Below are 13,425 nucleotides of genomic sequence, written 5' to 3' on the forward strand. Positions count from 1 at the left end.
TCCATGAAAGTGAGAAGTTGATGTAGATCCCCTCAAATACATTAACAAATGTCCTTTATTACCAGGAGCGGAATGCACATTGCCCTAGGTAGTTAATGGACAAAAAGCATGCGTGATACGTTTGCAACCTTTCTGCATTAATTTCTGACAGACAAGAGTGAGGCAGTGTGAGTACTGAAAACTAATTCCTATCCTAACTGCTAAAAAGGGCAATCCTCATCTTGCCTTTCCTTTGTAATCCTGATTATCCTTTGTAAATCAGCCATAAGTCAAATCAAATAGTGCACACAGTGCCACAATACCCCACTGTATTTCTTTATAAGAAACAGTATCGTTAACCTCGGACACTCCAACAGTTAACCATTATTGAGGAGGCAGAATCAGGTGAATATCAAGGATTATTACCTTCTGATACCTCTCTGCTGCAGTTTGTGGACAACGCAAACAAAAGCGAGAGCACTCTTTAGCAGGAAATTTACTCCCATCATTTCTCAAGGAAGTGTCTCTTCATCGGGCCGATCTTCACTCAGCCCGTGCCGTGTATCTGAAGTCGACTAATCTTTTCAACTGATGCTAACTGACCTGCTGAGTTCCTCCAGCACATTGTGAGTGCTTATTAAAGGGACACTTCTGTCTTCTGTTGGTGAGAAGAGTGATTAAACAACAAAATATTTGGCGATAGGAATTCTGAAATACTGGTCTATTTTCAATAATGATCCTGTGCTTGGTAACCAGGGACACATGGGAAGCTTACACCATTGTCATATCTTAACATTTAAAACAGTATTTATGGTTCAGCGGTAAGGAACATAGAATGTTACAGTAGACCTCATGCCCTTTGGCACACAATGTTGTGCCAACCTTTTAACCTACTCAAAGATCAATTTAACCCTTACCTCCTACATAACCCTTCATTTTCCTATCACCCATGTACCTATCTAAGTGTTTCTTCAATGCCCCCAATGTATCTGTCTCTACCACCACCTGTGGCAGGGTGTTCCATGAACCAACCCCTCTCTGTGTAAAGAACTTACCTCTGACATCCCACCTATACTCTCCTCCAATCACCTTACAACTATGCCCCCTTGCAATAGCCGCAAAGAAACTTCCTCAACTACCAAACCTGTTTCAGAAGATATCAGTGGTCTTTAGCTGCTATACCCGTCAAAAACGTTTGGATATGGCCCAAGTGCGGAGAGAGAGACAATGAAGTGTGTCGACAGTTCACTGACTTTAATGAGAACTTTTGCAGAACTTGAAGGAAAAGAAAAACAATAAACGCTAGGCCAGCAGGTCCATTAACTAAAACTCTCAAACTGAAAGTTAAATGCCAGCACTGCGACTAGAAGCAATAACCAAATGCCAAATGAATACTGCTCCTTTACAGCATCAGTTGAAACGGTGCTCTTTCTTTCCTGGGCAAGGCTGGGGGTAAGCAGGGAATGTCAATGTTGCTGTGCTTTTGATGAATGAAACAGTAATTAGCTGGAACGTGCATACTCACGAGTACAATTGCCGAACCTATTCCGCAGCTCGCGGACGCAGAGGAGGGGTAGAATCTGTGGGTGTGACAATACCTAAATGAAGGGGGAAGTAGGTGCATCTAGTAGGCACATTGATGTGAGGTTTAAGATATTCCAGTGATGGGATCATCTTCTTCATTGCCAGTTAATTCGCTCATAATCATTATGGAAAATAGCCTCGTTTATAATCTATAACTGGGCAGGGAATGGAGTGGCATGGTAGTATAGCAGTTAGCACAATCACTTTATAGTGACAGTGATCAATGATCAGACTTCAATTCCCACCGTTGTCGGTCAGGAGTGTGTATATTCTTTCCATGACAGCGTGAGCTTCCTCCAGGTGCTTCGGTTTCCACCCACATTCAAAAGATGTCCGGTTAGGGATGGTGGGTTGGGGGCATGCTGGAAGCGTGTTGACACTTGTGGGCTGTCCCAAGCACAAAGCTTCTGCTGTGTTAGTTGTTGCTGCAAAATGCTGCAATTCACTGTACGTTCCATTGTACGTGTGTCAAATAAAGCTAATCTTGAGAATGTATTCTGTTGTTCAAAGTACATTTATTATCAAGGTGTGTATACAGTACATTACCCTGAGATACGTTCTCCCACAGGCAGCCGTGAAACAAGGAAACAATATGGAACCTGTTCAAAGAAAAACGTCAAACACCCAATGCACGAAAACGGGAACAAATTGTGCAAACGGCAAAAAGCGAGGGAAGAACACACAGAATAGTAGCATCAAACCAGGAGCCCGATAGCATTCCAGCGCAGTTCAGATCTGCCCCCACACCCCCCTCCCCCCCAGCCAACCGCAGGCTGCGGTGTCAGTCTTCACCAATCACCCAGATCTAACCACTCAGAGATATTGGGTAACCTATAGAGACACATACAACCTGAGACTCAAAGGCCCCTGAAGCAAGTCCACAGCCACAACCCATTCCCAAAAAACCAGCAGTAACTGTTCTGAGCTGGTCAGGCATATGAAGGAACCTTATCAAAGTGCCCAGGTGTCAGCCTGGTAAGCAATGGCCAATGGACAAAGCTTTTGAAAGAGCCAATGTCAAAACTTTAAGCGTGGTCAGCATGCCATGCCATTGAAGTGATAACAGGAAGAAAGGAGAGCTCAGCTTGGTTTGTCTGAGCTGGTGTTGCCCTCAGGACTGAGGATAAATCTGCTTTCTATCTGCTAAGTGTCCGAATTCAAAGCACCTGATCTGTTCTGTTCGTTCCCATTCTCTTCAGTCACCTCACCAGTTTACCCTCACAGAAATGTACACTGCTATTTCTAACGCTAGAGCTCTAGCTGATTCCAGAGATTTGCAATACTCTGTTAATAGTAGGTGACATTGTGGTGCAGCAGTTAGTCCTGCTGTCTCAGAGCTCCGGTGTTCAGGATTCAGTCCTGACCTCTGATGCTGCCTGAGTGGAGTTCGCAAGTGGTCTCTGCTCCGGTTCCCTTCCACACTTCAATGACATGCTGGTTCAACTAACAGCGAAGAGGGTTGAGAATGAGAAACTTGATGGGCTGTGGAAGGAATTAAATAGGTTAGAGTAACTGAGTGTTCAATAGAGTGTGGGAACAGAGCAGGCTGAGGGCCCACTTCTATACTGTAGAACTCTAAAGCAGGGGTTCCCAAGCTGGGGTCCACAAACCCCTCGGTTAATGGTAGGGGTCCATGGCATAACAAAAGGTTATCCCTAAAGGATTCTCTTGCACTTTTAAATTCTCAGTAATTAATTTGGCCATCATTTAACTTTGATCATCCCTTAGTCTCACATTTTGATTCAAAACTATTTTTTTTCATTCTACCTTTGCCAGTATTAAGTAATCAAATCAAACTTTAGTCATCCTGGCGAGGTTTAAACAGCACGCGCTGCTCCATCTTGCTGAAGTTTAGAAGCTGTTCATTTAATTTTAATTTTTATTCTGGAGTGCATTTGCATGTAGTTTCAGTTCCAAGTGACGTCTGATACATGCAGATGTAATGAAAGCCATGTAGGTGGGGAAATTATCTTGTGGTAATGCCTGCCAGGAATTCCCGCCATTACAGACATTTACACCACATGCTGCACCCGCAAAGCTAACAGCATTGTGAAGGACCCCACGTACCCCTCATACAAACTCTTCTCCCTCCTGCCATCTGGCAAAAGGTACTGAAGCATTCAGGATCTCACGACCAGGCTGTGCAACAGTTTCTTCCCCCAAGTCATCAGACTCCTCAATACCCAGAGTCTAGACTGACATCTACATCATTTATTATTATATTGAAATTGTCCTCTACTGTGCCTATTGTCTTGTTAATTATTAATTAATTAATTATTGTACTGCCCTGCACTGTTTTGTGCACTTTATGTAGTGCTGTGTAGGTCAGTAGTCTAGGGTAGTTTTTGCGTTGTCTTACGTAGTCTAGTGTAGACTTGTACTGTCTCACATAGTAAAGTGTAGTTTTGTGTTGTTTCACGTAGCACCATGGTCCTGGGGGAACGTTGTTTCGTTTTTACGGTGTACTGTACCAGCAGTTTATGGTTGAAATGACAATAAAAAGCGACTTGACTTGATAAGCAGAGTTCAGCGTCAGTCGTCAGTCAACATGACGGATGTTTCGGGGCTGTGGTGCAGTTTTGGAGCTGCAGGAGACTGCAGGTGATGGAATCTGTAGCAAGCTGCTGAGGGACTCGGTGATGCAATTTACTGAGTTGCTCCAGCAGTGTGCTTTCTGTCGCCGTTTTGATGTAAGGTGGTCAGCAGCGAGTTGGACCTCTGCTGGGACAATTTAAAGCAGATAGCAAACAGAAAAATTACTGGTTAGCTTCTATTGGCCATTAAAACATTGAACAAGTGAATGAAAGCTTTGCCAAAAGTGGAATTGTTAAGTTGTTACCCAGCAGGATGATAGAAATTCTTTGGCTAACAATTGGAAGCAGTTGGGTCCTAATCCAACGGTAAATTGGATTACTCTGTGTCATCAGATCCCTCTTAATAAAAGAAGACTTAGATTAAGTAGGGAAGGAATTGGCAGTTTTTTGTGCCTCTTCAGCTCCGTATACATTCCAAATGTTATTGATAATTCCACTGAAGAAAGAATTTATCCAAATACTCAAAAAGTTCAGGAACTCAATTCCCAGAGCTCGAAGAACTTTGATTGTTTGCTTACACATAACTTATCTAAGAGACAAGACCCATTTTGTAATAATTATCCCCCGATGATGAATTCATTTACAGTTTCCAACACAGAATTTCAAATACTTATGAGTGATTTCAATTGCTCTACATACAATCCAACTGAATCACAGAATTACTGGTCTATTTGCCTCTGGATTCAGTCCATTGCATGGATGGAGATCAACATCAAGTCATGAGCAAGATCTTACTCTGATTTCCTGGAGTGACTGAGATGTGAGTCATTAATGAATTGTTTGCCTTCCAGCTGTGTTGATTTCATATACGTATTTAGGGCCAGTTCATTTAGTGAATAACTCTCGAGTGTTTCCACTAATTTACTTTTTATAAAGCATTATTTCACCCAGAAAGGATGGTCTGGGAATCTTCAGCTGAATTGGTTGGAAAATTGCCACCAAATGAAATTTCTTGGATGCTTTGAATTTACCAGTTAGAGGGTGGAGAAATGGGAATAAGGTTCTAATACAGTGTATAGATAGGCTACTGCCTTCTGTTTGCATTTATATATCAAACCACTAATTAATGAACAAAAAGTCAGCAGAATCAAACAAATATTTGAGCATAGAGATAAGGTTTCACTTCATCAACAAGGGCTATCCTCTGGTATCTCACCATGGCTAAGGATGTTTTAAATATTTCTGCTAGGGTCTCTGCAATTTCCGCACCAGCCTCCCCCAGGAACAGACCCTGTGCATTTATCCATCCTAATTTGCCTCAATACAGCAAACACCTCCTCCTCTGTAATCTGCAGAGGGTCAATGACCTCAATGTGGCATTGTCCCACACCTATAGATTCCATCTCCCAAGTAAATATAAATGCAAAGAATCCATTTGAGGTCTCCCCCATCTCTTTCAGCTCCAGGCAGAGATCATCACCCTGATCTTCCAGAGGGCAAGTTTTCTTCCTTGCTTTCCTTTTGCTCTTTACATATCTGCAGAAACCATTAGGATTGCCCTTATATGATATACATGTACAGCATCTGAAATACATCTTATGGAAATGTTTGTTTGATGATGAAATTCGATAAAAAATAAATTACAAAAAAAAAGGATTGCCCTTCACCTGGTTTGCTAGAGCAACTTCATGTCTTCTTTTAGCCCTCTTGATTCCTTCTTAAGTGTTTTCTTGCATTTCTTGTACTCCCCAAGTACCTCATTTCTTCCTTTCTGATACGATTAAAATTGGCCTTTCTCCCATTTAGAATCTCAACCAGAGGACCAGACCTATCCTTTTCCATAATTACCTTGAAACTAATGGCATTGTGATCACTAGATGCAAAGTGTTCCCCTACACAAACCTCTGTCACCTGCACTGTTTCATTCCCTGATAGGAGATCTAGGATTGCACTCTCTCTAGTGGGGACTGATCAAAGAGACTTTCCTGTAGATATTTGACAAACTCTTTGCCATTCTACTGTTTTACGGTATGGGAGTCCCAGTCAATATGTGGAAAGTTTAAAATCACCTGCTATAACCTATTTATATTTCTTACAATGGTCTGCAAATTTCCTTCTAAATCCCACAAACTATTATGTGGTCTATAATATATAAGGAGGATCTCAATATATAAGTTTGCTGATGACACAACAATTGTAGGCCAAATCTCGGGTAATGATGAGTTTGAGTACAGAGAGGAAATTAAGAACCTGGTGACATGGTGCGAAGACAATAACCTATCCCTCAACGTCAGCAAGACGAAGGATTTGGTTGTTGATTTCAGAAGGAGTAGCGGACCGCACGATCCCATTTACGTCAATGGTGCGCAAGTGGAACAGGTCAAAGCTTTAAGTTCCTCGGGGTCGATATGACAAATGACCTAACTTGGTCCAACCAAGCAGAGTTCACTGCCAAGAAGGCCCACCAGCACCTTTTCTTCTTGAGAAAACTAAAGAAATTTGGCCTGTCCCCTAAAACCCTCACTAATTTTTATAGATGCACCATAGAAAGCATTCTTCTAGGGTGCATCACAACCTGGTATGGAAGTTGTCCAGTCCAAGACCGGAAGAAGCTGCAGAAGATCGTGAACACGGCGCAGCACATCACACAAACCAATCTTCCGTCTTTGGACTCACTTTACACCGCACGCTGTCGGAGCTGTGCTGCCAGGATAATCAAGGACACGACTCACCCAGCCAACATACTTTTCGTCCTTCTTCCCTCCGGGAGAAGGCTCAGGAACTTGAAGACTCGTACGGACAGATTTGGGAACAGCTTCTTTCCAACTGTGTTAAGACTGCTGAACGGATCCTAACCCAGATCTGGGCCGTACCCTCCAAATATCCGGACCTGCCTCTCAGTTTTTTTGCACTACCTTACTTTTCATTTTTCTATTTTCTATTTATGATTTATAATTTAAATTTTTTATATTTACTATCAATTTGTACTCCAGGGAGCGGGAAGCGCAGAATCAAATATCACTGTGATGATTGTACGTTCTAGTATCAATTATTTGGCGACAATAAAGTATAAAGTATATAGCCTATTAATGTGTTCATACCTTCCTTATTCCTCAGTTCTACCCTAAAAACCTCAGTAGACAAACCTCCAGTCTGTCCTGACCGAGCACTTCCATGACTTAGTAATGGCATCCCTCCCTATTAATCACTCCTGCTCTACCATGTCTAAAATAATGGAGTATTAAGCTGCCCCTCCTACTACCAAATCTCACTCATGGCTGCAATGTCATAATTCTATGTGTTGACGCATACCTTAAGCCCATCTTCCTTTCCTAAAATACCCCTTGCATTGAAATATATGCAGCTCAGAACATTAGTCCCACCATGCTCGACTTTTTGATTCCTAACTTTTTATGTAGGCTTAACAACATCTTTCCTCACAAGCACTCCACTACCTGTTCTGGTGCTCTGGTTCCCATCCCTCTGCAAGTCTCATTTAACCAAACCCCTCCCCCATCCCCACCCTGTGCAGCACGGCAAACCTTCCCACTCGGATGTTAGTCACCCCCCCCCCCACCAGATCAAGTGCAAACCATCCCTTCTCTCCTACCTTCCCTGGAAGAAAGTCCAGTGATCCAAAAATCTGTTGCCCTCCCCCCTGCACCAACTCCTTAGCCACATGCTAAACTGCACGATCTTCCTATTTCTGACCTCACTAGCACATGGCACCAGTAGCAATCCTGAGATCACAACCCTGGAGGTCCTGTCCTTTAGCTCAACACCTAACTTCCTGAACTCACTTTGCAGGACCTCGTCACCCTTCCTGCCCATGTCATGGGTACCAATGTGCACCATGAGCTCTGGTTGCCCACTGTGTCCAAAGCAGTATGCTTGTTGCTGAGGGGTCCAGTCAAAGGGGTACCCTGCCCATCCCCTTTCCCGCTCCTGACAGTCACCCAGTTACCTTGGGTGTAACTACCTCCCTGTATGACCTGTCTATCAACACCTCATGCTTCTGGCAGTCTCCCCGCCTTCCCCATCCCACAAGAGGAACATTCCACTATCTTGTCTGGTATCCCTACTACTCTAAATGTGCAATAATGAAGAAAGAAAGAATAAATAACAAAAAAGGACCCCATTCTTCTCTGAACACCTCAAGCAGCAAATATCCCACCCCAGATCTCTGCAGTTCAGAATAATTTAACGAGAGTTTGAGATGGAAACTGAGGTGCTCTATTAGACTGCTGAACAGGTTTGAGCGCTCTGCAGTGGAGTTTCCTGAACCCAGTGACCGAATGTGATTGGGAACTTGGTTCATCAGTGCATACAATGCAGAATCTAATGCGGTTTCTCTTTGCACGCGCGCGGAGGCTGCTGAGCATTTATGGTGATCTTAGTTGATGTGTGAGCTTCCTTTGATGATTCACTTGTGGAAAACTGAACCATGTTCATGTGGCCACAAACTGCAAAAATTTGGTTCTCAGAAGCCTGCTTTGGTGGCTTTTGAAGAACCTGGACATACTTGGACTAATGACAGGATTCTGTAATATTTTCCTTCTTTCAATCCTGTTCTCCTTTAAGTTTTCCTTTTATAAATGATTGCAATCTCCTCCTGATCATCTCCTAAGGCAACCAACCACTACAATCCCATCCTCATCTGACTGACACCCCTCCCCTTATCATTCTGACCTAGTTTCACCAATTTTGTCTCTTGCTTCTCTATCTCCCAACTTCCAAATGACTCGTGGGACTTTCTTCCTTAACATTCTACCCAGTCCCCAGTTTACCACCCTACCCCGATAACTATATCCCAGCTTCACTCTCCACAATGACAGGAGGTCGAGGAGAAAAGAACCTCCCATCCCATCCTTACACAAGGCAAATCTTTTGCAAGCAACACAAAGAGTCTGATATGTGGCTGATTTTTGCTACCTGGAACCCTGCACTGAACCACCATGGTCCCACTTTAATGTGGCTTATCAGGTATACCTGATTAACTATTTCCAAGCTGGAGATTTTTCAACTATGAGGGAAAGAGGGAATTATCCCAGTATCTGTCCTGATGTAGGATTCCAACTCAAAATGTCAACAATTCATATTTCATATTTCAAATCCATATTTCAGATACTCACACTATACTGTTTACATTTCTTTTTTGTTTGGTCTCTTTCTGCCATTTTCATTATGGATTAACGACCATGGTCAATCACCTATTATTTAAGTCCAGCTTCAATAAAGGGGAAAATTACACTGTCCTCATAGCTCAGGCAAAACCTGACTGTCTGCCTGAAGGTAACTGAAATGGGGCAGCAATATCTCAGTTGGGCTGTGAGTTAGGGAGATGTGGACAAGACCATTCAAAAGAGCAGACTCTAAACTTTACCCCATTGAATGCCATATGCTGTATCACAGGAATTTTGTCACTGCATGATTGGAATGTGAGAACTGTACTAGCTAACACTGTACTACAGTAATGAACAGTAATAATGCGCAGGACAGACCCGGAAATAATCTATTTCTTCAGTCCAGACTTCTCATGATGTGCCAAATACAGAAGTATCACGTTGCTTTTCTAAACCTACAGTGCTCTTTCAGCAAAGTCAAAGAGAATGGTGGGTTAGCAAGAGATGGGGTGACTATGTGATCATTGTAATCAATTATGAAACATTGAGGAGCAAATGCTTATAATCAGTATTTATTTTCTTAAATTAAGCCTGTAATCCCTCAGCTTCTCCCCTTGCTACCAAGTACCCCCCCCACCCGATCCATGCCCCTTTTATCTTTATCACCTTCTTAGAAGCTCCCTCCGCCTCCAGGGGGAGATATCACCCAAATTGGGAACCACTAGTTTAGCTCAACAACAAAGTAAAATTCATACACTTGACCACAAACTACCGGGACTTAAATTGATGAGCAAAACTCAAGGATAATAATGTCTCAATTACACTGGTCAACAAAGACTTTACTTCCTGAATACTTTTTATGGATTTTAGGCTGCTGATCTTGAAGATCACCACAAAACTTTCTTATCACACACCATTTTTTAAAAACTGCCTATATTTGTTATTTCAGTTCATAATTCAGGTCAGAATAACTTATGCCAAGAGGCATATTTGTTGGTCCACCAATGATACAGGTCATTGATCACAGGTACTTCAAAGAACCTCTAGTGGGATGAGAGAAGATCGCATAGAAGGCATTCAAGGATGTTGTTGAAAACTTTCTTGGCAACTACAGAGCACCAAACTTTGTGCAGCTGGTTAACAACATGCTTCAAGCATACAAAACCCTGAAGTGCAACATGTCACTAAAGATTCATTTTCTATATTCCCATTTGACTTCTTCCCTGTAAATCTAGGCTCTGTCAATGACAAGCCCGGTGAAAGGTTTCACCAGAATACTAGGATATTATGGTCATGGAGAAACAGGGCAACTAGAATCCATCAATGCTGGCTGATTATTGTTGAACATTTAAGCAAGAAGCCTCAGACAATGAGTCAAATGAAAATCATCTACAAAACATTTTTAGCTCAGTTAAACTATTGCAAAGCACCAGCACTGTTACGCAATTAAACATTATCTTCAACAAAAATTAATTTCTTCCTTCTTCAAATTCCTACATAATACAAGTAGTCAGCTTCAAGCAGTCTATCATAAACAAAAAAAAACTGAGGAAGCAACACTTACGAAAAAATATTGTTATCCATTATTATTACCCTAGGTGCTTACAAAGTAGTCTGTACATAAGATTTTGTAAATGCAGAAATGCAGGAAATGATGTACTGTGTAAGGGGTTTGTACATTCTCCCCATGACTGGGTGGGTTTCCTCATGGGGCTGTGGTTTCTTCCCACACGCCAAAGACAGGTTAGTCGGTTAATTGGTCACACGGGTGTAATTGGGCTCCTTGGCTGCGAACGGCTGGGAACTGTGCTGTATCTATAAATGAAAAAAGTGGGTTGTGTTCAGGGAGAAAATGGTACTTTAAAGTCTTCTTAGTTGGTCCCTCAGGATTGGGAGGGATTTGGTAGTCCAATTGATAGTTCTGAAACTGTAAGGGAAAAGGGCAATTGTGTTTTAGGCTCTAAAAGTGAAGCTGTAAAAGATTTATAGTAATTAACACAAAGAAAAGAGAGAAATAAGAAAAGTGTGAGTAATGGATCAGGGCAAAAGAATAGCCAGGGAAAGAGCAAGGCCGGTTAAGGACAACAGGAGCAAAGTTTGCATGGAGGCAGAAGGTATAGGTGATGCCCTGAATGAAAACTTTTCATTAGTATTCACAAAAGAGATGAAATTTGTAGTTGTAGTAAAAGGGGAAGGTAAAATTCCAGTGCAAGTCTCCATATAAATAAACAGGACAGTACACCATATGCAATTAAATGATTTAGCTTTATAATTCTTAATTTGACTAGAGGGTTAGTAAAGAAAAATAAAAAGAAAAGGGCCCATTTTAATGAAACAATCTAATATGGACAAGTTGGAGCTCACGGTTTCCCTTCCGCTGGTCCTCCATTGATTTCCCCGGGCCTCATCGACTCTCGGCCCCACTCCAAGTCCACTCCTTTCTGGCGTCTATGACCTCTCCTTTCTGGCATCTTCTCTCTTCATCTTCCAGTGAACAAAAGACCCAGATTACCTCAGTCTCAGGCACACAACAAGAAAAAAGCACTCCCGTCATTGGACGGCGCACATTCCAAAGCCCCCGTTATCTCTAACCATAACCCAAACACTGCTTCTACAGAAAAACCATTACATTAGCAGTGAAACATTTCCCAGGGTGTTACACTCTCCCCCCACCGAATTGAGATAACTTGCCAACCCTTCATGCAAAGCACAAAGTCCAAACCAGGTGCAAAAGGCAGTGACATAGCTCCCCAAAGCGGTAGAAGTCACACTCTGTTCCCCCGATACTACATAGGCCAGCTTATCCGGTGGTCTCCTGATTCTTTGTGACCTCCGTATGCCCTCATCTACTTCTTCATATTCTGACACTGTTGGGGATACTTCTGGTCTACCTGGTGAGGCCTCTCCCGGTCTATCACTCGTGCCCTCCTGCAACTCGGACCCCTCTGTCCCTGGATGAAGGGATGACCGCTTCATCCCTTGCAAGGTCCCGCTGAAACCCAGGTTGTCCACAGATAGCGTCCCCCCTCGGATTTCACCTGATTCAGAGTGAGAAGGGTTGGTCAGTGGGGACTTAGCAAAAGGCACCTCCATTTCCTCATCCTCCGAGTCCGTATCCCATTCAGAGGTGGGGCCGGTCTAACCTCTCCTGCTGTTGGTCCCTCAGTCGCCCTGCGTCGCCGCAGAGTCCTTTTACTAGGTGTAGGCTCCAGGTCGGGCTCTGGGTCAACCCGCACCTCTTGTCCCAGAGGCAGAAGGAGAACCTCAACAGGCCCATTCCCATCCTCTGCACTACAGAGATTCAAAGTTCAAAATAAATTTTATTATCAAAGTATATCACTATATATAAACCTGAAATTCATTTTCTTGTGGGCAAACTCTATAAATCTTTAGAATAATAACCATAACAGAATCAATGAAAGACCGACTAACTAGGGCATCCAAACGGAATGCAGAAGACAGCAAACCGTGCAAACACTAAATGAAGAAAAATAATAAATAATTAACCAATAACTATCGAGAAAATAAGATGACGAGTCCTTGAAAGTGAATTCATAGGTTGTGGGGAAAATTTCAAAGATGGGGTGGGTGAAATTATCCCCTATAGTTCAAGAGGGGTAATGACTGTTCCTGAACGTGGTGGTGTGAGTGTGATATCTGAGGGGTAATGACTGTTCCTGAACCTGGTGGAGTGGTTCTGATGGTTGAGAGGAAATGACTGTTCCTGAAGCTGGAGGTGTGGGTCTGATGTTGAGTGGTAATGACGATTACTGAACTTGGTGTTGTGGGTCTGATATCTGAGCGGTAATGACTGTTTGTGAACTTTGTGATTTGGGTCTGATATTGAGGGGTAATGACTGTTCCTGAACCTGGTGTTGTGAGTCTGATGTTGAGGGGTAATGACTGTTCCTGAACCTGGTGTTGTGAGTCTGATGTTGAGGGGTAATGACTGTTCCTGAACCTGGTGTTGTGAGTCTGATGTTGAGGGGTAATGACTGTTCCTGAACCTGGTGTTGTGAGTCTGGTGGCTGAGGGGTAATGACTGTTCCTGAATCTGGTGGTGTGAGTCTGGTGGCTGAGGGGTAATGACTGTTCCTGATCCTGGTGGTGTGGGTCTGATGTTGAGGGGTAATGACTGTTCCTGAACACGGTGGTGTGGGTCTGATATCTGAGGGGTAATGTCTGTTCCTGAACCATGTGGTGTG

The 13,425-nt window shown here is 42.9% G+C and overlaps 1 protein-coding gene across 5 annotated transcripts in view; it reads left to right on the forward strand.

Annotated features, from left to right (window-relative positions):
* Positions 1-13,425, forward strand: part of LOC140195243 (peptidyl-prolyl cis-trans isomerase FKBP5-like) — a 474,319-nt gene that overhangs the window by 82,900 nt on the left and 377,994 nt on the right. The gene's annotated exons all lie outside the window — the stretch shown is intronic.

The sequence above is a fragment of the Mobula birostris genome, chromosome 3 (genome assembly GCF_030028105.1).
Source record: "Mobula birostris isolate sMobBir1 chromosome 3, sMobBir1.hap1, whole genome shotgun sequence".
Classification (NCBI taxonomy): Eukaryota; Metazoa; Chordata; class Chondrichthyes; order Myliobatiformes; family Myliobatidae; genus Mobula; species Mobula birostris.